The sequence below is a fragment of the Aquarana catesbeiana genome, linkage group LG01 (genome assembly GCF_042186555.1).
Source record: "Aquarana catesbeiana isolate 2022-GZ linkage group LG01, ASM4218655v1, whole genome shotgun sequence".
NCBI lineage: Eukaryota > Metazoa > Chordata > Amphibia > Anura > Ranidae > Aquarana > Aquarana catesbeiana.
The window spans coordinates 550036570-550063018 of NC_133324.1; the positions used below are offsets into that span (position 1 = coordinate 550036570).

General features: G+C 43.3%; 1 protein-coding gene across 7 annotated transcripts in view; it reads left to right on the forward strand.

The window, feature by feature from the left end:
- Positions 1–26449, forward strand: part of GNG7 (G protein subunit gamma 7) — a 340259-nt gene that overhangs the window by 190782 nt on the left and 123028 nt on the right. For 6 of the 7 annotated variants that reach the window (XM_073595744.1, XM_073595759.1, XM_073595716.1 and 3 more), the window contains one exon: positions 13308–13355. The gene's annotated coding sequence lies outside the window, so the exon portion shown is untranslated. Of the gene's footprint in view, positions 1–11888; positions 12077–13307; positions 13356–26449 lie in introns of all 7 variants that reach the window. The other variant, XM_073595726.1, reaches the window with a different exon arrangement.

The window sequence follows — 26449 nt, forward strand, 5'->3', positions numbered from 1 at the left end:
TCACCTCTGTGGTTTTTATTTTTTGATAAACAAATAAAAGACTGAAAATTTTGAAAAAAAAAATAGCTTTTCTTCGTTTCTGTTATAAACTTTTGTAAATAAGTAAGTTTTCTCCTTCACTGATGAGGCTGCTCCACTGGGCACTGATAAGGTGGCACGGATGATGGGCACTGATAAACAGCGCAGACCCCTCCTGTCAGAGGAGGAGCCGATCGGCTCTCCTCTACTCGTGTCTGTCAGACGCGAGTGAGGAAAAGCTGATAAATGGCTCTTCATGTTTACATCGTGATCAGCTGTGATTGGACACAGCTGATCACGTGGTAAAGAGTCTCCGTCAGACTCTTTACCTAGATCGGAGACTGACACGCTGCAACAACTATCCCTGCGAGCTTGTTATCCTGACCACGTCATATGACATCAGGTCAGGATATCGCAACCACTTTGCCAACGTCATTTTGCTATATGGCAGGCGGCAAGTGGTTAATATTTGCAGACAAAATGAAGGTTTCCTTATTTAAAATAAGCTGTCGGGTTAGTAAAACAGAGATATCAGAACCAAATTTAGTTTAATCACACATAGTTTGAGAACTACTCAAATTATTTTATTTGTTAAAATAAGAACCTTGCCAGTGCCCGTTATCTCCGCTTGCAGAGCTTGGGTTCATAAAATGAGTTTACCAAAAATGTAAATATTGCAGAATATACAGCCTCATGCTACATCACCAAGCTCCATTTTATTTTGAATAAACTAGATTATTAATGTATCTTAAATAGAAAACTATCTTTAGATTTTTACTCCAAAAGAATTTTATTAAAATATATTTGATTAAAAATCAAAACTTTTTTTTTTTTTTAATATCCACCTGGCTCTATCTGTCTGAAAAAATATTAAATTCATTTGGGCACAGTGTTTTATGAGTCATTGAAAGTATGACAGCGCTGAAATCTGAAAAGTGGCCTGGACAGGAAGGGGGTGAAACGGTCCATTCTTGAAGTGGTTAAAGGGGTTGTAAACCCCTGCAGTTTTTCGCCTCAATGCACTCTATGCATTGAGGTGAGCGGTACGGAGACGAACCACCTCCTTCGTCAGAAGCTGTAGATGCGAATAGTGCACAGGGTCTCGAGTACGAACAAAGAGAGCCTCTGCACTACCAGCCCCCCTCTCCGCCCTAACCAAGTCCGCCCTACGCTCTCGACGGACTCCGGCAATGATGGTCTGGTAATGTCCCCTCGCTGAGGCCTTGAAGGCATCCCACACTAGCGTCTACTGGGAGTCTACTGCAGTGTCTGAAATCCAAAATCTGGAGAGCCTCCATATCCTTTCTACTGTGCCCAGGGAAAGGTCCAAGGACAGCAACAAGGGTGCATGGTCGGAGATTCCCATAGGGAGTATTTGTATTTCAGTGACCCGCGGGAGGACCGGGCTCCCTGCAAAGACCAAGTCTATATGGGAAAACGTTCTGTGGGAGGCCGAGTGACATGTGTATGCCCTGGTCTGGGGGTGACCCCACCTCCAGACATCCGTCAGGCCATAGGTATCCGCCCACTCAGCCAACCCAGGGCAATGATGTCCCGCAGGAATTAGCCTGTCAAAGTCCGGGTCAGGGACCAGATTAAAATCGCCCAATATAACATTTTTGTCAGATGCAAATTCGGCCATCTTGCTGGTGATCTGATTGAGCACCAGCAAGGAAGCCGGAGGAGGCAAATACAAGCCCACAATAGTCCATGTTAGAGAATATATTTTAGCATGAACAATAACATACCTACCGTCAGGGTCCAGGGCCAAGTTCAGAAGCCGAAAAGGAAGTGATTTCAATACCAGAATAGTAACACCCCTAGAGAAAGTGGACTGCGTAGAGTGGTAATGGTGGCCCACCCATGTTTTTTTTTAGGGCCAGAACCCTACGTCCTGTTAGGTGTGTCTCTTGGAGCACACATATATGCAGGTTATAAGTTTTAATGAATTGGAACACCAGGGAACGCTTGACCGGGGAGTTCAGTCCCCTGGTGTTCCAGGAGATGATGTTAAGGGAGGACATGTCTACCAAGAATAATAAGAGTGATAGGAGTAATGCTGGTCACGGCTCCTGAACTGGACCCCGGGAAAACGGACACATCTGGAAACAGTGCAATGCTGATAAGTCAAGTATTTTGGTACAATTGTAAAACATGAACAAAACCAAACTAAAAAATATAAGAAGAGGATACCAATATCTAGAGTAGATAAAACTTGCCCCATTAGGGGAACTTTCCCTACCCCCCACCCCACCCAACCCTCCAAAACTGGGGCGGGTTTCAATCCCAAACTTATTCAGCTCGCCAGCTGCAACAGGGGGTCCGTGGAAGAGGTGAGCCCCCCCCCCCCGAGGCTTCACACGGGGGGAGGAAGCAGCAGTTCAAGCGGCTTTCCACACACGAGATCTCCGCTTGTGATACAGCAGGCTGTGAGGGCCTAGAATGTTAGACGAAGGGGATTAACCAATAATGCGACCTCACAGTAAAGTTGATCCATCTTTAAGAGGATATAGAAAACAAAAAACTCCAACAGTCCTCAATGGAACCAGCAAGTGTACAGGAACTGCATATCTTAACGGTCTCCTGACCAAGTTCTTTGGCAGGGGCATTAACTTAAAGTTTCCCTGGTAGGGATAGTGAGCATCCCCCCCAAATCCGCACACAGCATGGATTGAACTGGGCATAACCTATGCAACAAAACTAAATCATCAATGTGGAAGTTCATGCGGCAACCCAGACCTGGGCCCAGGTTATGGTGGGTAAACCGTAAAAAGGGTTATACAACACATACCAGGTAGACCCTCATCGAATCTGTGGTAGGGAGTCCAGCCAGGCAGAGGCCTCTCTCGGTGTAGTAAAGAAACGAGTTGTCTCGCCGTCCTGGACTCTGAGGCGAGCAGGGAAGAGTACACTGTAGCGAATGCTGCGTGATCTCAAAGCCGCTTTAACTTGGTCAAAAGATTTCCTGAGTTTCTGGGTCTCTACCGAGTAGTCCGGGAAGATCATTAGCTTAGTGTTCTGGAATCTGAGGTCCCCGACATTTCTAGAAGCGCGGAGAACTTCGTCTCTGTCTCTGAAGTTGAGGAGACGGAGAATGAAGGTGCGGGGAGGGGATCCAGGAGGCCCCGGCTTAGGCGGGATGTGGTGCGCCCTCTCCACCGTGTAATAAGGTGACCAGCGGGCCTCAGGTAGCAGGTCACGCAACAGACCCTCTATGAAGGAAGTAGGATTATTCCCCTCCGCCCCCTCTGGTAAGCCAACAATGCGAAGATTATTACGCCTATTCCTGTTCTCTGCATCTTTGGCTCTGTATTCAAGGGCCTTTACTTTGGTTTGAAGCGTACGGAGTGATACCCCATGTTCCGCAATGGCGTCTTCGGTGGTACTCAGTCTTTGCTCCGTCTCAGTGACTCGCGATCTGATTTTATCTATATCTTGGCGGATTAAACCCATATCCAGCTGGACAGCTTCAATTTTTGTTGTTAACGTGGATTGGCAAGTGGCGATGGCCGCCATGATGTCCGCCAGCCAGGGGGGCCGAGAGTCGTCCGACTCCATAGTGGTCGTCTGCGAGGCTCTGTGGGCACTGCGCGTAATAAGGTCCTCCAGAGAGGGGCAGGCAGGCGTCTGAGGGGAGTCCAACTGTGGTGGAAAAGTCAACCTCTTACCCCCTTTACTATATTTGGCGATGGAGTTCCTGCATCTCATTCAGGTGTTAGGGGGGCTCAAGCCGGGCAGTAGTCAGCAATTCACTGTGAGAGCCTGTCTGTAGGGTCAGGGGTAGTCAAGCAGTAGGTATGGTGCAGTGCGTGTCCCTTTAACGGTCTTTCCTCTCACCTGCAGTGATATGATGTAGAAGCTGTCCACTTCAGGCCTCCACAGGCTTATCAGAACATTCAGCCCAGCCGGCTTCTCCCACAATCGAGAGGACAGGGGGTGAAGGTGCCCCAGAAATAGTTCCCCTGCACAGGCAAATGTCCCCGACCTTCTCAGGGCCTCTGCCTCCAGACCACCAGGATCAGGATCTCCCCCAATCAGTCCGACGAATCCGGGCCTTATGGGAGGGCTGCGATTGCGGCCTAGTTACACGTGGGGGGAAAGGAGAGATCAGGCCCAGAGCACGGCCTATTTAGAGTCCAGGGTCAGCTCACCTGCCCCTATCCACAATCAACGGCAGCCGGTTATCTGCAGCAGGAAGGGCGATCGCGCCAGGGGACTCCCGGCCCACCGTGCGGGCCGTCAGGAAAGGCCGCGGCTTCGGCCTAGTCGAGCGGGAGCGCGCAGCGGCGCCGATCACGGCCCGGGATCAAAAATTCTGCTCGCTCTTCACTTGCCAGGGAGTGCCCGGGTCCCCCCTGATCAGCTGGGGTGAAGTTTGAGGGAGATTAGGGTCGATGGATCCAGATTTAGGGTTCGGATGAGCGGAGCTCTCTAAAAAAGCCGCCGCTCACATCGCCATCTTGGCCATGCCCCCTCATTTAAAATACATTTTAAAATGAGCACAGAGATACCGGAACTGATGTAGGTGCTGAACATCATAACCAATTGCCATAAAAAAATGTGAACATTGATGTATAAACCACACACTGTGTAGAGGACCGAGATAGATACCCAAAATAAGATTAGTATGAGGAAAATGTGAAAAAATCGCGTAAACCTAAAGTGGATTTAGAGGTGAACTGTAACAAATGAATGAAAAAATATGAAGTGGTGATACATCTGGGTGTACTATAGTATGTTTCTCATGTGAAATGGGGGTAGTCCAGAGAACAATCTTGAAAGTGAATCGTAAAATTATCTCTAGTGGACGAATATGGATAGTGGGTCAAAATACAATCTAAAATCATTAATAAAGCAATTTAAGTCAAAATTCACATTTAATCCATGGGTTGTAAGCGTATCCATTAAAAAGATCCATTTGGATTCTAATTGACTAATGCCCCGTACACACGGTCGGACATTGATCGGACATTCCGACAACAAAATCCTAGGATTTTTTCAGACGGATGTTGGCTCAAACTTGTCTTGCATACACACGGTCACACAAAGTTGTCGGAAAATCCGATCGTTCTGAACGCGGTGACGTAAAACACGTACGTCGGGACTCTAAACGGGGCAGTAGCCAATAGCTTTCATCTCTTTATTTATTCTGAGCATGCGTGGCACTTTGTGCGTCGGATTTGTGTACACACGATCGGAAATTCCGACAACGGATTTTGTTGTCGGAAAATTTTATAGCCTGCTCTCAGACTTTGTGTGTTGGAAAATCTGATGTAAAATGTGTGATGGAGCCTACACACGGTCGGAATTTCCAACAACAAGTTCCTATCACACATTTTCCGTCGGAAAATCCGACCATGTGTACGGGGCATTAGACTTCCTATTTTATGGCTACCTCGCCCGTGTTTGGTGTAGGGTACTATGCCCCAAAATTTGAGATGGGAGGGATCTCTATTATGAACTTTATCAAAGCCACTTGGCTTTATAACATACCTAAGGCCAACTTATGCGTCTTAGACGCAATTGTACTAGAATTGGTGATTATACGGAACAGGCCAACAAAATGGGATATAGGTTCATCGACAAGGGATATGAAAAAACCTTCATATAAGAAAAAATAACAGAAGTGGCATCACTGGATAGAATGGCATTAGTCAAGAAGAATAAGTCGCTAGATCAGGGGTCTTCAAACTACGGCCCTCCAGTTGTTCAGAAACTACAATTCCCATCATGCCTAGTCATGTCTGTGAATGTCAATGTTTTACAATGCCTCATGGGATGTGTAGTTCCGTAACAGCTAGAGGACTGTAATGTGAGGATCCCTGCAATGGATCAATACTAAGATCAAGTACCTATCATCTTGGATTATAATATACAATATAAGAAAATAGAAAAAAATTAAAAACGCCATTGGCATATGCTGCAGTCCGATCGTCATTTACATAATATTTTACCACATAAAACCCAAATTTGTGTATACAAGGGCACCAACTATTCAAGATATAGTAGTTAAAAAGGTTATTGATCCCCTCCCTAAAAGGGGCTTTACCTTCTTTATGGTAAAGGCTGTTACCCATTTAAGAGATGTTATGCGTGTACACATACCAAACGCCCCAAAGAAAATAAATTTAGTTGTATATCAACCAGTACAGGAGTCAAATTTGAAATTAAAGATTTTGTGGGCTGTAACACAGAAGGAGCAGTGTACACCCTTGAATGCAGCATAAAGAACATGTACAAAACATTCAGAATGGATATGATGAACATAGCATATCTAAGCATTTCAATAAAGTTCATAATAGTAATCCTTCCTATCTCAAACTTTGGGGCATAGTACCCTACACCAAACACTGGCGAGGTAGCCATAAAATAAGAACCCTTAGTCAGTTAGAATCCAAATGGATCTTTTTTAATGGCTACTTTTACACCCCATGGATTAAATGTGGAGTTCGAATTAAATTGCTTTTATTAATGATTTTTGTTTGTATTTTTACTCACTATCCCTTTAAATCCATATCCATACACTAGGGATATTTTTACGATTCACTTTCAAGATTGAAAACGTCACCTATGACAAAACGTGTCTGGGAGGGCACGCACTGACGTCACCGCGCTGTTTGTGAGGAGGATGGGCTCCTGTGTTGTTGGCCGGCACTTGTTTTTAATGCAAAGTTTTGTTCCCTTATGTAAGTGTAATACTTTTTGTACTTTATTAAACCTGGTAGACTCTATTAAGCTGTGATTAGTTTCTCTTTTCATTGAACCCACCCGGAGTACATCCTTGTTAAGGCCACGATCCAGTGAGACGCTTAAGCGGTTGCTAATACCAGGTCCGTTACCAGGTGTTCTCCTGTGTGTGTCCAGCAGCCGTTCCTGCCGTCAAGGCCATGGCTGGGTTACAGCCGATCGCTTTATATTGCCTACTATCTGGTAAGCAGGCAATTTATATGGTGCCGGGCACTTTCTTCATCATGTGTGAACTCACTGTGGTGCATATCAATGAAGTTATGGACTGTGTTAAATCATGTTATCTATAGATTAATCTCAGTTTATGGGCGCAACCTCTTCCATTCTACCTGTTTATTGTGTGTATCCCACATTTGAGTTGCAGCCTCTGTTCTCTTATAAGTCTAGCACAGTTTTTCTGTTTTTTTTTCACTTTCAAGATTGTTCTCTGGACTACCCCTATTTCACATGAGAAACATACTATAGTACACCCATATGTATCACCACTTCATAATTTATTTATTCATTTGTTACACATAACCTCTAATTTCACTTTAGGTCACATTTTCCTCATAGTAATCTTATTTATTTTGGGTATCTATCTCAGTCCTCCACACAGTGTGTGATTTTATACATCAATGTTCAAATTTTTTTTATGGCAATTGGTTATGATGTTCAGCACCTACAGTATCTCACAAAGTGAGTACACCCCTCACATTTTTGTAAATACTTTATTATATCTTTTAATGTGACAACACTGAAGAAATGACACTTTGCTACAGTATAAAGTAGTGAGTGTACAGCTTGTAAATTTGCTGTCCCCTCAAAATAACTCAACACACAGCCACTAATGTCTAAACCGCTGGCAACACAAGTGAATACGCCCCTAAGTGAAAATGTCCAAATTGGGCCCCATTAGCTATTCTCCCTCCCTGGTGTCATGTGACTCGTTAGTGTTACACGGTCTCAGGTGTGAATGGGGAGCAGGTGTGTTAAATTTGGTGTTGTCGCTCTCACTCTCTCATACTGGTCACTGGAAGTTCAACATGGCACCTCATGGCAAAGGACTCTCTGAGGATCTGAAAAAAAGAATTGTTGCTCTACATAAAGATGGCCTAGGCCAGTGATGGCGACCCTTGGCACCCCAGATGTTTTGGAACTACACTTCCCATGATGCTCAACTGTACTGCAGAGTGCATGAGCATCATGGGAAATGTAGTTCCAAAACATCTGGAGTGCCAAGGTTCGCCATCACTGGCCTAGGCTATAAGAAGATTGCCAAGACCCTGAAACTGAGCTGCAGCACGGTGGCCAAGACCATACATTGTTTTAGGACAGGTTCCACTCAGAACAGGCCTCACCATGGTCGACCAAAGAAGCTGAGTACACATGCTCAGCTTCATATCCATGAGTGCTGCCAGCATTGCTGCAGAGGTTGAAAGGGTGGAGGGTCAGCCTGTCAGTGCTCAGACCATACGCCGCACACTGCATCAAATTGGTCTGCATGGCTGTCATCCCAGAAGGAAGCCATTTCTAAAGATGACACACAAGAAAGCCCACAAACAGTTTGCTGAAGACAAGCAGACTAAGGACATGGATTACTGGAACCATGTCCTGTGGTCTGATGAGACCAAGATAACTTATTTGATTCAGAGCGTGTGTCGCAGCAACCAGATGAGGAGTAGGGATAGGCCGAACAGACCCCTGTTTGGTTTGCACCAGAACTTCCAAACACCGCAAAAGTTCGTACCCGAATAACAAATGCTATTAAAGTCAATGGGACCCAAACGTCAAAAATCAAAAGTGCCCATTTTGAAGGCTTATACAGTGGGGCAAAAAAGTATTTAGTCAGCCACCAAATGTGCAAGTTCTCCCACTTAAAAAGATGAGAGGCCTGTAATTGTCATCATAGGTATACCTCAGCTATGAGAGACAAAATGTGGAAACAAATCCAGACAATCACATTGTCTGATTTTTGAAAGCATTTATTTGCAAATTATGGTGGAAAATAAGTATTTGGTCACCTACAAACAAGCAAGATTTCTGGCTCTCACAGACCTGTGTCTTCTTCTTTAAGAGGCTCCTCTGTCCTCCACTCATTACCTGTATTAATGGCACCTGTTTGAACTTGTTATCAGTATAAAAGACACCTGTCCACAACCTCAAACAGTCACACTCCATACTCCACTATGGTGAAGACCAAAGAGCTGTCGAAGGACACCAGAAACAAAATTGTAGACCTGCACCAGGCTGGGAAGACTGAATCTGCAATAGGCAAGCAGCTTGGTGTAAAAAAATCAACTGTGGGAGAAAAATTGGAAAATGGAAGACATACAAGACCACTGATAATCTCCCTCGATCTGGGGCTCCACGCAAGATCTCACCCCGTGGGGTCAAAATGGTCACAAGAACGATGAGCAAAAATCCCAGAACCACACGGGGGGATCTAGTGAATGACCTGCAGAGAGCTGGGACCAATGTAACAAAGGCTACCATCAGTAACACACTACGCCGCCAGGGACTCAGATCCTGCAGTGCCAGACGTGTCCCTCTGCTTAAGCCAGTACATGTCCGGGGCCCGTCTGAGGTTTTCTAGAGAGCATTTGGATGATCCAGAAGAGGATTGGGAGAATGTCATATGGTCAGATGAAACCAAAGTAGAACTGTTTGGTAGAAACGTGTTTGGAGGAGAGAGAATGCTAAGTTGCATCCAAAGAACACCATACCTACTGTGAAGCATGAGGGTGGCAACATCATGCTTTGGGGCTGTTTCTCTGCAAAGGGAACAGGACGACTGATCCGTGTACATGAAAGAATGAATGGGGCCATGTATTGTGAGATTTTGAGTGCAAACCTCCTCCCATCAGCAAGGGCATTGAAGATGAAACATGGCTGGGTCTTTCAGCAAGACAATGATCCCAAACACACTGCCCGGGCAACGAAGGAGTGGCTTCGTAAGAAGCATTTCATGGTCCTGGAGTGGCCTAGCCAGTCTCCAGATCTCAACCCCGTAGAAAACCTTTGGAGGGAGTTGAAAGTCCGTGTTGCCCAGCGACATCCCCAAAACATCACTGCTCTAGAGGAGATCTGCATGGAGGAATGGGTCAACATACCAGAAACAGTGTGTGAAGACTTACAGAAAACGTTTGACCTCTGTCATTGCCAACAAAGGATATATAACAAAGTATTGAGATGAACTTTTGATCTTGACCAAATACTTATTTTCCACCACAATTTACAAATAAATTCTTTCAAAAATCAGACAATGTGATTGTCTGGATTTGTTTCCACATTTTGCCTTTCATAGTTGAGGTATACCTATGATGACAATTACAGGCCTTTCTCATCTTTTTAAGTGGGAGAACTTGCACAATTGGTGACTGACTAAATACTTTTTTGCCCCACTGTATGCAAGTAATTGGGCAAACAATGGTTATAGGGGTCCGGGTCCTGCCCTGGGGGACATGTATCAATAAAAAGTTTGTGGAAAACGTCATTTTTAAATGAGCAGTGATTTTTTTATTTTTTATTTTTAAAGTGAAAAAATTCCTTCCAATATAGTGCCTGGGGGTCCCCCTAGTCTACCTGTAAAGTGGCAGATCTGTACCATGTCTAGAATCTGCTGCAGCAATAATTGCATTTATAAAGTAAAAAAAAAAAAAAAAAAAGACATTTTCTCTGCAAGCTGCCTTTATTTTGCTCAGCAACAGTGTGTATGATGAGGCCACAATGTAGTACACCGAGAACAAGCTTGGAGATTTTTTTGGATACATTCTGGTGTCACTTTGACTTGGATAGAAGTAACAGGTGCGTAAAAATTGATGGCGCCTTCCCACTGTAACCCTATAGAGGTACTCTTGATAAAAGCAAGAATTGGCCTTGCTGTAAAAGAATTGCAATGTTATGCACCTGTCAAACAGGTGCAGAAAAATTACTCTTTGGGTGTCGGGGATGCCTTCCCACCTTAACCCTATAGAGGTGCTCTTGATGAAGGCAAAATAAAATTGCAATGATATGCATTGGTGTTTTTGCCACATTTGATGTAACTGAGACACAGTTTGCAGATAGCAACAGTGCGATCTGCTGCAGAAGTGCTGAAAAAGGCCCAGACAGCTGAGCTTTGAAGAGTGGGCCGGGAGATAACAGCTGCAGAATGTGATGGAATAGGGTGGCTGATCTCTACTCTTTCTCGATGTCGGCCTCCTTGGGATTGTGCTGCCTCACCTTCAGTTTCCTCCTCTGCGTGCATCAGTGACCTCATCATCATCTTCATCTCCTCCATCTTCATCATTACCACTGGAGACAACTTGTCAATACGCTGCGGCTTGGGGAACATGCATGCCAATTTGTCTACCAGTGTTCCTCCCTCTCTAAGTTCATGTTCCTGTCATCCTCAACCTCAGAACCAACATCTGAATCCAGTAATGGCCGGGCATCATCAAGGAGCAAGTGGCTGACGCTGTGGTCAAATAACTCAGCTGACTCTTCAATGGCTGATGTTGGGGCTATGGCAGGAATAGATGTGGAAAAGGAGGCAGGTTTATCCACTCTAGCAACTGCAGGGGACTGCACACTTGTTTCTGCTTGCGTGAGAGGATGAGGATGAGGAAGGTGTAGTAACCACGTCCACCTTTGCCTGTGGACACATTTGTTGCTGGCCCCCTTACAGTGCCAAGGGAACATCTGCCTCTCCTTGTCCTCCCAGACATTATTGGGAGGGAGCGTTGCTTATAAGCAAATGTAAAGAAGAAGGAGGTATTGCCATATATACAGTCCCAAGGACAGCATCCATTACAGAGAGATCCCCACGGAAAAGTTGATACCTAAGGCTTGCCCATGAGAGTTACTTAACTCAATGCTATTACTTTACAGCAGTAAGGTGAGAGGCCTGTGAGCTCTGAGCTGTCATATACACTATAAAAAACACCATCACCTTTATTCACCGTTGTAATGTGGAAGAATTTGAGCACCTTAATCACCTTGCACTTTACTGTCACCATTGGGACTTTATATATTATATATGTTAACTTATTGTCACTTTGATATTTATGGATATGACAGAAGTACCTATTGACGCAGTCACCTTTTTACATATTTATGCACATTACCTACTTTACAGTATATGATTTGTTAATTGTTGACAGCGCAACATCATCACCATTTCCAGTACCAGACGTTGGGCTGATCTTCGGGAAGCGGAGAGCAACCTGACTTGGACGGAACTCAATGCTCTCTTCTGTCCGTGATATACATTTCTGGCATAGGAAATTTGCAAGCGGACTCCCTAATACACCAATGACTGAATCCTGGAGAGTGACCCCTCTATCCAGAGGTTTGTGACCAACACGTGTTCCTGGGGATAAAAGACAGCTCTAATGGCATCCAGACTCAACCACAACCTGGACAGATTTGTGTCCAGATCCAGGGATCCTTGGACCTTCAAAGTAGAAGTCATTGCATTTTAGGTGTATGACTTGAAAGGTGGGATTCCCTTTCCTATAAAAGCCCCCTCTTCCAGAAGTGTTGGTTGTCTTGACAGATGCCATCCTTGGTCATAAAGTCCTGCAAGTGGCTGGGTAAGGTCCTTGTCAGTGTTTCCTCCTCTTATGTTAAGAAGATTGTTACTGGTTGGGCCCGATAGCCGTTTGCTCTTGCCCATTCCTTATGGGATTGCTTTTGGACATCCCAGAAGCTTTGGAATTAACTCTTGTGCATCCTGTGATGTACAATTAAGACTGTTTTTTGACTTGCCTGTAGAATCCCATGCCTAGAATTCATCACCGGAAACAGGTCCCTCGAATCTGGTTTAATCTGATATTGCAGTGACTGACATCAATGATGGGTGTTTTTGTTTCCTCTGATTATCAGGATTATAATTGTGTCCACCAACATCAATGCTAGAAGTTATTATGGTGTCCACTAACACCATTGCTAGGCATTGGTATTGTGTCTATTAGCATAAATGCTTGAGGTTATTTTTATGGTCATTGATACTGATGCTGGGATTATTTTTGCTGTCACTGGCACCAGTGCTGGGGATTTTTTATTGTATCTATTCACACCAATGCGGGAGGTTATTATTGTTTCCTCTGACACCAATGTTGGAGGGGTTTTATTGCCAATACTTACATCAGTGATTACTCTTTTCCGTTTAGCGTGCTTTGCAGTATATTGGCAAAAATGTTCAGGCATTGAAGTGTGGTACAACCCATTATTGAATGGGCTACCTGTACTTGATGTGATGCTCCTCAACGTCCAAAAATATGTTACAAATGTGTGGCCGTCTGGAAGCGCAGCCTCTGTAATTTTCAAGCTGACCACCACTAACGTATGGGATGTATACAACTCTCAGCCAGTCTTTTTTTATTCTAGTGTCCTCGTACTTAATTTTTTGATACCTTCTAAAAAAAATGTGGACATAGGATGTACAGTACAGGCAAATATATTAATGATTTTAAAGAAACTTGTGTGTTTTTAAAAGAGATTTGGATTTACTGTACAAACAAGGTGGAAATGTATATTTATCACCTGTACTGACTACTTTCTTCTTTTTCACTTTTCAGTATTGGCGTGTATTACCACTATTGGCTGTAGCAGAAGGAAAAAGTCAGGTAACTTGTAAACTCCAATTTAAACTATGTTTTCTTTTAAATATCCTACCGCCCATCTTATGGGAAAAGTGTGGGAGTGTTAAAAAAAACAAACCTCAAATTATTTATACAAAATTGTCTCCTATATGGGAGAATGAAGTACTTCCTAAATGTTGTGGTTGGAAGATGGTGGGTTTAACCACTTGCCCACTCACTGGGCACATATATACCCGTCCTAATCAGGCCAATTTTCATCTTTCAGTGTTCACATTTTGAGTGACAATTACTCAGTCATGCTGACATTTTTGGCGTTTTTTTTGTTCTTCACACAAATAGAGCTTTCTTTTGGTGGTATTTAATCACCACTGGGTTACTTATTTTTTGCACTATAAATAAAAAAGATGAATTTTTTTTGTTCTCGTTTTTACAAAATTTAGCAAATTTGTAAAAAAAAAAAAAAAAAAAAAAAAAAAAAGATAAATTTTGCCCATAATTTATACTACTATAGATCTTTGGTAAAAATAACCAAAATTGATTTATGTTTGGTCTTTGTGAAAGTTATAAAGTCTACAAGCTATGGTGCCAGTCACTGAAAATTGATCTAATTTCTTGAGACACTAACAAGACAGGATGGTACAAATAGCCCCCAAATGACCCCCTTTTGGAAAGTAGACATTCCAAAGTATTTAGTAACAGGCGTGGTGAGTTTTTTGAAGTTGTAATTTTTTTTCCCACGATCCTTTGCAAGTTGAATTTTTTTTTTCACTAAATGTTCATATTAACAGGTTATTTCTTTCACATGGCATATGCATACTTGCAACTACACCCATTTTTTTATTTTTTGGGTTCTATATGGTGCACAACAGCACTCAATTGCACGCTGCTTGGGGCAAATGTATGCTAAGCCCAAAAAGGGCTAGCATATGCTTGCCTCACACAGAATGAAAAGGACTCGTGGAACAATAGAAGAGAAATGGGCATAAAAAGAACTAACATGAATTTAAAGAAAAGAAAAATACATCTTACAAGACAGAAAGCAGAGCTCATTAATGAAATGTCAACATTTTATTTACACGTAATCATTTTGCCATGACACCTCTCCATCTGGTGATACAAAAAATTCTGCAAACTGATTGCGTATGGTCATGACACGTGCCGTTAACTGCAAGTCTATAAATTGTACTCGCTGACTTTGGCTTCGGTTCAACATTGCTTCTCTCATTGTCCCACAGAAAGTTGTGCAGAACGCAACATGCCAGGACCATTTTAATGGCATTTGCCACATCAAGCTGCATACAGGACAGCAAAACTCTCTATTTGAGCCGATAATTATACATTTTTTTTGTAAATGGCTGAGACCATAGCCACTGTATGGCCTCATAAGATTTTGGGCCAGTCCAAACGCCTCGTCTGCTACCATGACCAATGGCAAGCTGGGTTCCTCAGTGCAGGGTAGAGGCCTGCTGGGAGGAATCTTGAGCCGTTCTTCATGTATTGTAGACGACGTCCAAAGGCCAGAGTGGGGAAGCTTCTTCACCGTGATGTGTTTACCATCAAGGGCACCAATAAAATTGGGGAACTGAGTTTTCTCCCAAAACCCGTCGACAACTGCTTCCCAGATGTCTTCTGTGGGCTTCGACATTACAACTTCATGTACCTCCTCTCATATTGCCACACGTTTCTCTCCTTACCCTGGCCATCGTTGAGACGCCAAGGAGGAAGTAGTGTGGTAAGGAACCTAACGTAACATGAAAATTTAACATAAAAAAAAAAAAAAACAGCATACAAATAAGTCCTACCCCTATCCCTAACCACTAACCCTATCGCCTAACCCATATGTGTACATATTCATAAAATTTCACTTACCCGAGTGTCACAAGCAGCCGTTCCTCCGTTCACACATCATGGTGTCCATCCTCGCCAGCCTTGACCTGAGCCTCTCTAAAAGTTCATCAAAGATTGACACAGGAATGTAAACATCCCTTGTGACAGTAATAGGTGGTGACAGGTACTCTTTATGGAGGGATCGGGGGTCTAAAAGACCCCCGATCCCTCCTCTGCACTTCAAAGTATTCAGATCGCCAAAAACGGCGATTCTGAATACTGTGTATTTTTTAAAATTCGTTGCCATTGGCAGCCGAGTAAACGGGAAATGACGTCGCTTCCGCGTTTACAATTAGAAGGCTGGAACGAAGCCATTCATGCACATCTGCGTATGGTCGGCGGGAAGGGGTTAATAGTGCGTCTGCTGACGCCAGTGCTGGGGTTTAATAGTGCATCTGCTGACACCAGTGCTGGGGTTTAATAGTGCGTCTGCTGACACCAGTGCTGGGGTTTAATAGTGCATCTGCTGACACCAGTGCTGGGGTTTAATAGTGCGTCTGCTGACACCAGTGCTGGGGTTTAATAGTGCGTCTGCTGACACCAGTGCTGGGGTTTAATAGTGCGTCTGCTGACACCAGTGCTGGGGTTTAATTGTGCGTCTGCTGACACCAGTGCTGTTTTTGAAGTTTGAAAGTTTGCAAGCAGCCCCCCATGGGATATGAAAATTTGTCTTGTGGCCCTCAGGTAATTTGAGTTTGAGACCCCAGGTCTACAACCACTTTAAAGCGGAGCTCCACCCATAAAGGGGAAGCTCTGCTTTTCTGCCTCATGCCAGTGCTACATTTGGCACATTTCGGGGGGGGGGGGGTGTACCTGGTTTTGGTGAGATCTCTTGGAAGCTTGGCCCCCCTCCTTACCGTGCCGCCGGGCCATTCAGGAAGTACAGTGCGCATCATGCATGCACAGTAGGGAACTGGCTGTGAAGCCGCAAGGCTTCACTGCCAATTCCCCTTATAGGCAATTGTGGCAGCAGCCCCCGACAACCGATGGCAACATCGGCTGGGGTGCCGACATCCCTGGATTCGAGGACAGGTAAGTGACCTAATATTAAAAGTCAGCAGCTATAATATTTGTAGCTGCTGACGTCTAATTTTTTGTGGGGAGGCTGGACCTCCTATTTAAATACATTTTTGGGTAATGCCCCCCCCAATCCTTAGTTTAAAGATCATGAGAAGAGGATTTGGGTGAAATTTTTAGGCAAAATATGGGAGGAAGTTCTTTATTAATCTTCCATCTGTTTCTCGATCCCCTTCACATAGACTAATACAATCCTTTATCCTTCAGCTAGCATAAGGAACACTAGAATTCCTCTATTCTATTGGACAGATGGATTCTGCAAAATTTTGTAAATGTGACATGGAACTAATTGATTATCAATTGTGGAGATGCCCAAAACTAGTGAGATACTGGGACAATGTCATTTCTAAAATGAGGTATATAATTAATATATTCTTAAGTAACTCCCTTCTTTCTTGCATTTTCGACTACATTGATACCACTGGTTTAGATAATTCTACTCTAATGGCGGTGCAGAGCTCTTTTTCTATCATGTAGAGTATTATTATGATGGATAGCTAATCGTCCTAATACTATACTGTATGTGATTTGTATTATGAAACCTAATCAAATTAGAAAAAGATACAAATGAAAAGAGGCTCTATTAAAAAATATCATTGGAAATGAAATCGCAGGCATGAAATGGGAGAAGAGCGTTGAACGCCTCATATGTGCTAGAACAAGGGATTGCGAATGGTAGAATCCTTTATTTGGTCAGAAGGATGAAGGGAGGTGAAGGAAGATTGCTGAAATCTGACCTGCAAAGTTCCCCCTCCTCTGTTGGGCCACTTATTGGTTAGTGAGTTTTGTCTCCTCATTCTAAAGGTCTTTGTGTCGCTCTGTAGACTGCAAATACCAAGTTACTTTGCTTTTGTTTGGCTATAAAGTCTTTTAGATACAATCTTGAAGAGGGAAAAACCACCATGGAGAGAGTAATGCCCCGTACACACGATCGGACATTCCGATAACAAAATCCATGGATTTTTTCCGACGGATGTTGGCTCAAACTTGTTTTGCGTACACACGGTCGCACAAAGTTGTCGGAATTTCCGATCGCCAAGAACGCGGTGACGTACACCACGTACGACGAGACTAGAAAAGGCCAGTTCAGAACCAAGCGCGGCACCCTTTGGGCTCCTTTTGCTAATCTCGTGTTAGTAAAAGTTTGGTGAGAGACGATTCGCGCTTTTTCAGACTCGTGGTTTTCAGATCGTTTTCTGCGGTTCAGTTTGTGCTTGTGGGTTTGTATCTGCTCTTCAGTGCGTGCAGCAAGTGACGCGTGACTCTTGTCATTCTGTTCTTGTTCGTTCGTTACTGTTTTTCAGGTCGCTCTTCACAGGCCTTGCTGTTCTTCAGTGCGTTCTGTTACTTCGTTCTGAGCAGCCGACCGTTTTCTAGCCATGTTGCGTATACATACTCCTCGTAGAGTTCGTGCTGTGCGGGGGCTTGGTGTTGGGGTCCTGACCTTGACACAAGTCCAGTCCATGAACAGGGTGGGGAGGAGTTCATGGACCAAGAATTGGTTGCTTCAGCGTGACCAGTTCTGTCATATGCCTTTGCTCCGTGAGATCCGTGAGAATAATCCTGATGATTTCAGGAACTTTCTCCGGATGACGGACCCCGTATTTCACAGTTTGTTGGCTTTGCTGACCCCCTATATCAGCAGGCAGGATACCTGCATGAGGCAAGCCATCACTTCGGACGAGACTAGAAAAGGCCAGTTCAGAACCAAGCGCGGCACCCAGGATACCTGCATGAGGCAAGCCATCACTCCGGAGCAGAGGCTAGTCGCCACCCTGCCGTACTTGAAGTTCTCGACAGGCATCTCCCCCTAGGCTCTGGGGATCATTATCCCGGAGACCTGTTCTGCCATCATCCAGGTCCTGCAGAAGGAGTATATTAAGGTAAGATTTTTATCCTTTAATATCACATTTTATTGTATTTAATGTATGATAATATATTGTATTTCTTTCCTCATTCCCTAATTACCATGATTGTAATATGCTGTGAATGTCCCCTTTGTCCTCATGTATGCTTGATATTTTTGTAATTATTTTTGTTGTCCTTCATACACATTTGCCTTCACTTATTTCCCCAGCATGGTCTCCTGGCCCTATATTCACCTAACAATGTATTTTATCTGCTCCATAGTAGTGCTTTACCCCAAACACCCCTAAAATGTGATTTGTGCTTTAAATTCAGGCAGAGTGCCAGAGGCTTTTTTTGGGGGGTCCCCAAATCATTTGGAACCCTCCCTTATCCCAACTGCTAAGTCAGCTGATACCAATTCTCTATCTATCCTCAATCATCTATCTGCTGACTTTGCTAAACCCATACACACTATACCCATCTCTTTTGTGGTCAGATGTATGGATGAATTCCCCAAAGCATGTAGTGCAAGGGCCTGCCTGTATACTTTAAAATGGTAATGTTTAAAGTTTTTGTATCCTATTATTATCTTGATAGGTAATAGCAGAATGTCCAAATGTGCTCAAATGTGTACAGTGTGTTTTTATATCTTTGTATTATGACACTTCTTACCTGTCCAGTGGGCTGCCAATAGTGTAACTAAGGAGGGGATGTTCAAAGTAATACCCATTATTTAGGCATTCATCTCTCAATGAAGTGGAGAGGGTTACCTGTCCAAGAGTTCCCCCCCTATAATGTTAGAAATGGCCCATGAGAAGGGGGGAGGGGGAATATGATTGTTGTACCTTATACTTTGGTCTTTAAAAACTCCCATAAATAAATGTTATCTTGATATTGGCCAAGAATGTTTGTGTCTAATCTTCTTTCCATGTTTATGTGCAAAAAGACAAATTTTTTTTTTGTTTTACTCCACAGTTTCCTTCCATGCCACAGGAATGGCAGACTGTGGCCTCCCACTTTGCCCAGCGGTGGGACTTTCCTAACTTCGGAGGGGCAATTGATGGGAAACACGTCCACATCATCCCACCACCCAACTCGAGGTCGTACTATTATAATTATAAGGGGTTCAATAGTATTGTGATGTTGGCGGTGGTGTCGGCTACTTATGAATTTCTGTATGTGGACATGGGGAAGAATGGCCGGATGTCCGATGGTGGAGTCATCGCCCAGACGGAGTTCTACAAGCATCTCCAGAATGGCAGCTTGGACTTGCCACCTCCAGAAGACAATGTGGAAGGACTCCCATTCGTCTTCGTTGCGGATGAAGCTTTTGCGCTGGGGGACCATCTTATGCGGCCATTCCCGATGAGGACCCTCACCCCGGACCAGAGGGTTTTTAATTACCGGCCGGCCAGAGCCAGAAGAGTGGTGGAGAATACGTTTGGAATCATGGCCAGTCGGTTCCGCCTATTTCATACACCCATACATATGGCGGAGTACAAACTGAATCACATTATCCTGGCGTGCTGTGTTCTACACAACTTTTTACGGCAACATTCTGCCAACTATGCTGGCTCAGTTGGGCCTGAGGCAGGAATTCAAAAAGAACCAACCCTGAGGGCGCTTGAAAGTGGCCGTCCTGGCTTGCCCCCCCTGAGTGCCCGTGATGTCCGGCTAAGATACCTTGAATTCTTTGCGGGTAGGGGGGTTATCAATATGCCCGACAATGTGTAAAACCTTTTTCAAATAAAAAAAAAACAAAATAAGCAAATCTTTGGTGACATTTACTGCTTGTGTTTGTTTTAGCTGACCCTGACAGAAATGTGGTGAGTCCTGAAAATGGCATGATTGTGTAACCTTACAAAGCACTGTTTGGTGTTATTTACTAAAGGCAAAGACACTTTGCACTACAAGTGCACTTGAAACTGCACTTGTAGTGCAAAGTGGATTTGCCCTTAGGAAATAACACCCATTGTCACAGAAAGCAGCAATTAGAGCATCCCAAAAGTGTTGTAGCGTTGAGACAATAATCCACACATTCTTGATTAACAATCTTTTTAATACCTGCACAATCACATGTGCATTTAGAAAAGGTTTTTAAAACAAACCAACATGTTTGTTGTATAACAATTTTTGGGGTCACATTAGAAAAAGTATAAATGTCCATTTAAGATAAAACAGGCATGTTTAAAACCAAGAAGAAAGACACAAATCTTGAACTTACAAAGTTCACATTTGGTAAAACTTGAAAGCAATATCAGACATGAGTATTAAGAAACTGTGTTTGATATTGCGTTCAGATTGGGGTGAAGTCACCCCCGGAAAAGCCAAATTTTGAAGATGCACACAAATTTACGAATGTCAACATGTGCTACCTGCCATCACGGGGGATCAAGGGACGTGTTTTGGGGGAGCAACCCCTTCCTCTCAGCTACTTTATTATTGAGGAAGGGGTTGCACCCCCAAAATGCGTCCATTGATCTCCTGTGATGGCAGATAGCACATGTTGACACACTATGTGCCTCTTCAAAATTTGGCTTTTCTCCAATTTGACAAAAAATTTTAAAATTGTAGCACACCATAAAACAAAGGGATTTGGAGGGGTTTTAAACTCTCCCCAAAACATCAATGATGTTCTTATTTGAAGAACATCATTGATGTTTTTCTTGATGTTTTCCAAGTCCCTATTACACCCAATGATCTCCCCAATCAGGATCTGTGCACTTTCCGAGGTGAAAGGATCTGGATCCACAACATCACGATCACCTAAAAAAGATAGAAACCAAAAAAAAAAACATGTATTATAAATATGCCGGCATCCATCTCTTACCTGAGCCTGTGGTTGCAGACACTCACCTGTTGTGGTGCCAATTTCCACCACGTCTTCCTCCTCCTGCTCTGTTTGTCTTGGGTGGATTTCCCCTTCTTCCAGAGGTGGGGGGGTCTCTGGTCTCCTCTGATGAGGGGTGTCCTCCGAGTCTTTTCTCCCCTATGTAAAAAAAAAAATGGTATACTTAGCACACAGATATTTGAGGGAAGAACTATAAATATGAAACATTGCTTGGAAGTGGGGTACAATTGTCTGTTTTGGCAGAGTTCCAAGATGTAGAATTTTTAGTGTCCTTTGTCAAGCTTCAATACTTTACCTCTTTTGTACAAGCTTCACAGATGGAGACACCCCTATAGTATCCACTGGAGCACCCCCTAATAAAAAGGGTGTTCTTATGTCCCACACTAGTGCTCCAGCATCCAGATGTCTAAACAGCTGCTGAGTGTCCTCTCCTTACACAGAATCTAGTTTGCATTTCATTCTAGTAACAAACCCATCTACACAACCAAATTATTTTCAGACAAGTAGGCCCCAAAAAATGTGGGCAAATGCATATGGCCAAAACAATGGTGTTTTATAGCCCGAAAGAAAAATGTTTGATACGAACGAATAATGTGCCCATGAACATGAAAGTTGACATTTTAAACTGGATTACAGCTAAGAAAAGCACATGGAGCAGCACGAACGTAATAAACACAAAAAGACTAGGAACACAGCACAACTACTTACTTTTTGCAGCACTCTCCGGATCTTTCTGTACTGCTCGTGCTCTCTTAATTTTAGGTTCGACCACTGCTTCCTGAGCTGATCTTTCGATCGACGTACCCAGAAATTCAGGTGCAGACTTTTGCCATGATCTTGGCCTTTCGGACATTGGGGTTGGGGTAAGGTCCATACTTTCCATCATAGTCGGCCTTCTTCAGGATGTCGACCATCTCCAACATCTCCCCAAAGGACATATTTGATGCCTTAAATCGTCTCCTTCTGGATTGGGACGTTTCTGCTACCGGGCTTTCCTCCTCCTCCTCCTCATTGGTGTAAATATCTGACACCTGCTCTGACTCCGCCATGTGCTCTTCCCCACTGCACCGAACAAGAAGGGGAGGGGAATAGACTAGAAAGAACGTCAGGGGCGGGCGGAGTTTCACGCATGCGCAGTGTCTATAAAGCCTAACACGCGTGCATAGTACATACGATCTGTGAGCGAAGGAAGGAGTAACGGAGGCGCCGATCGTGATAACGAAGGTAAGATTTAACATTGGGCCTATACTGCTTCTAGATTGAGGCCTGTATTTGCACAAGTTTAGAAGACTTTAGCCTGACACACATGTCTTGTGTTGTGTCTTGCAGTGAAAATGGATATCTTGAAAGATAAGGACTTTATGGCAATCTTCATTGATATGTTCAGGGAGCTGCCCTGTCTATGGGAGATAAACCACCCTGAATATAAGAACCAAACAAAGAGGAAGGCAGCGCTGGATAATTTTTTGGAATTTGCGGAGACGGTGATTCCAGCGGCAGACATCACCTATTTGAAGATCCTAATTGGTGGCCTGAGGAGCGCTTATCTAAGGGAGCACAAGAAGGTCCAGGATTCCCAGAGATCAGGAGCTGCAGATGACATTTATGTCCCCAGGCTGTGGTACTATGACAGGCTGCATTTTCTGGCAGGTCAGACTGAACCCAGGCCAGCACTCTCCAGTCTTCCTTCCACGCTTCCTCCCCCCCCAGCTGAGGCTTCTGAAGTCCAACCTGGGCCTTCCAGGCAGCAACATGTGGAGGAGCCCAGCTTGAGCCAGGTATAGCATTCCTCTAAATATTTCTGGTTGTCCCATCAATGATGTTAACTAGATGTTAGTTTGGAGTACTAATTTATGATTGTGATTGATGATGCAAAAACTACAACCTTGTCCATTTTTCATACACAGGGAAGTCTCAGCCAAGAGGTGGCCGGGCCAAGCAGGCTGCCTGATATCCAGGTCCCTCCCCTACACATTCAAAGACAAAGTGGCAGGAAGAGAAGTAACCTGGAGGAGGCTGCCATAGGCCTCTTTTGGAAGGCTACAGAGGCCCTGAGAAGCCCCCACAGTGTGGAGGAGGACTTTGCTGGCCTAACTGCCTGCAAAATGCTGCAGATGGAGGAGGGCCAACGACTCCTGTGTGAGTCCTTAATTTTGGAAGCTCTCAATAAGGGGTTGAGGGGCCAAATAACATGTGCTACCCACATTTGTGACCTCACACATAGTCCTCCTCCTCCTCCAGGTCCTACTACTCCTCCTCCAGGTCCTACTACTCCTCCTCCAGGTCCTACTCCTCCTCCTGCCACATCTCCAGCACCAGAGCCACAGCCGGGAAGGAAGTGTGGAAAGAAGACCAGAGAGTGATGACCCTGGGTCCAGTCTGGTCTGGAAAAAGATGCAGCCTCTTGTAGTACCACATCCTGGGGACACAGATGTCATCTGCTGCTTTCCGGATCTCTGGGACTTCTGGACCAGACTGCACTCCCTTAGATATGGACTCCTCAGGCCACCAATTTTGCAAGAAAAGATTTGATGTCTGCCCTGGGGGTCCAAGGCTTCGCCAATTTCTGATGTTTCTCCAGCGTTGCCTCCCTCTTTGTTTGGTTCTGAGCCCTTAATAAAGGATTTTTTGTTTCAATTTTACACGCCTATGTGTGTTTTCCTTAAAAAAGGACTGTTTGTTTGTGAGGATTCAGGTACATTTCAAAAATACAATGTGAAATTAACAAGGGACACCAACACCAAGCAACCTTCTTTAGATTAAATAATACAAGATAATAATGGTGTTGTGGTAACTTGACACACAAAACACACACAAAAATATTATGGAGTAAAACTAAAAATAAAATAAAACAAAGATCAGCCTTGAAAAAAATACAAACCCCAAAAAAAAAAAAAACAGCCTTGGAAAAAAAAAAAAAAAATAAAACATCAAAAAAAATTTTGTCAGATGTGACAAATCAAAATTTATTGAGGGAATCACGATAAATAATAAAGAAAGAAGTTTGTGTGAATATGAGCAGCAAAACTACTTAATTCTTCTCACATTATAAAGAAGAAGAGAGTGCGCTGTATTAAACCATTTTTTACATTGCAGCGTGACGAAAGTGCTGTATCCATTGCGAACGCTAATTTTACCAGACTGAGCTGTTCCGTCTCGGAATTTCTTCTGAGCACGTGTGGCACTTTGTGCGTCTGAACTGGCCACACACAGTCGGAATTGAGGCAAACCGGATTTTGTTGTCGGAAAATTTTATAGCCTGCTCTCAAACTTTGTGTGTCGGAAAATCCGATGGAAAATGTCAGATGGAGCCCACACACGGTCGGAATGTCCAACAACACGCTCCGATCGCACATTTTCCGTCGGAAAATCCGACCGTGTGTACGGGGCATAAGTCTCCAAATATATGTTGCCAACATCCCTAAGAATTATATAAGACAAGAAGTACCCGCCGGTACTGTGGGACTTTATGAGCAAACTACAATGAACAATATAATAATTAAAAGATTTGAACAAAATTTATTGAAATATTACAATTGTATTGGTGCAAACATCACCAAGAAAGCACAAAATACAGTATATCAAAACTCATAAAGAGCTGATGAATGACGTAGAAGTTGCTTCTCATCAAGCCCTAGGGCCCCCCCCCGGTAATTTTTTGCTATTTGACACTGCACTACTTTAACTGGTGATTGCGTGATCATGCAATACTGTAACCAAACAAAATTTTATATAATTATTTTTTCCACACAAATTGAGCTTTCTTTTGGTGGTATTTGATCAACACTGGGTTTTTTATATTTCTTTATATAAATTAAAAAAAGGCTGAACATTTTGAAAAAAAAACAATATTTTTTACTTTCTGCTATAAAACATATCTAATAAAAAAATTAACAAATTTAATTTCTTTATAAATTTGGGCCAAAATGTATTCTGCTACATGTGTTTGGTAATTTTTTTTTACAATAACTGTATATTATTTGGTGTGTGTGTGTGTGTGTGTGTGTGTATACTGGAATTTTTATTTCTTTATTTTTATACTGGTAATGGGGCCAATCAGTGTCTTATAGTGGGACTGTGATAGTGTGATGGTGGGCATCTTTCCATCTATTAAATCTTCTGCCCTGGTTGTTTTAACTTTGGATAGTAAAACATTTTTTTTTTTTTGCAAGTAAATACCTTATACAGCCCACTTCCTGTTGACTGGTATTTAGCCTAGGCGCTTGACATCATGCACAGCTCTCTCTATCACTCTCGTGAGAGTTTGCCAGGAAAGGGGGGGGGTGAGTCATAAGAGGGCCAATGAAAGCTGCGGAGTTGCAGAACTAGAGGTGTGCCTCTGTGTAAATCCAGTAAGAAAGTTTTTTTATTACAAATTATGTGAGTAGACTGCAGTCCCTCTTTAACATTGTGTAATTTGTGTGATATGTGCTGCTTTTACTAAGCGATCTTAGTAAAAGCATCAAATGCCACCAAAAGAAAGCTTGATTTGTGTGAAAAAAAATCATATAAATTTTGTTTGGTTATAGTGACCACGCAATCACCAGTTAAAGTAGCGCAGTGCCGAAGGTCAAGTGGTTAAGGTAATTTGAAAAAGGTTCAGTTAAATTACATTAGGCTTGGAAAGATACTTGGAATTTCAAAGTCTGATCTTTGCAATTGCAGTGAAATCAGAATGAATTAACCACACACATACTTCATAGTTTGGTTATTCAGTCTACTAAATTTAGAATAAATTTGCATGAGGTTGCATTAATCACTGACAGAGCATAGCTGTCTACCGGATTGATTATAAAATTGACTAGATTGTTTAGTTAGGCCCTCTTACTACACAGGATAGAACTCAACGTGTGTAGCCAGTATAAATGCCTAACACCCATTACAATCTCTACATTCAACCAGTTTTCTCTAATTGATTGGGAGAGGACTTTCTTTGCACCCCTTGATATAGCGGGATATCACATTGTAATAAGTGTGTGTGTAGCTATTTATGTTGCCAAAAAAGTATTCATAATCTCAACTGTTAAAGCCTAACTGAAGTCACAGAAATTGATATAAGGTCAAAAAGTCATTGTTCTAACGACCTGCTTTTTCATAGCCTAAACCCTCTGTTGCACAGGGTGTCTAAATATGACTGTACAATCAAATAGGCTCTACCAACACAGGCCTCTCTTCTGTGCCCGGGACCTGCTGATCGGCTTCTGCTGTGACAAATCATAGCACAGCCAGGGCAGCATGCACGTAAGCCCTCTACCCGGAAGCGCTGATCACGTACCAGATAGTTGACCCAGCGCACAGTGTCTGCCCTGCAGCAGTATATCTGCGTAGGGCGGTCGGGAATTGGTTAATACCTGGCACACATTTTCTAGTAAATATAATAGAGCATTCTATTTTATATAGTGTGCACAGTGTTTTTTTTTTTTGGCACCATGTGCATTGTCAGCTGAAACATTCC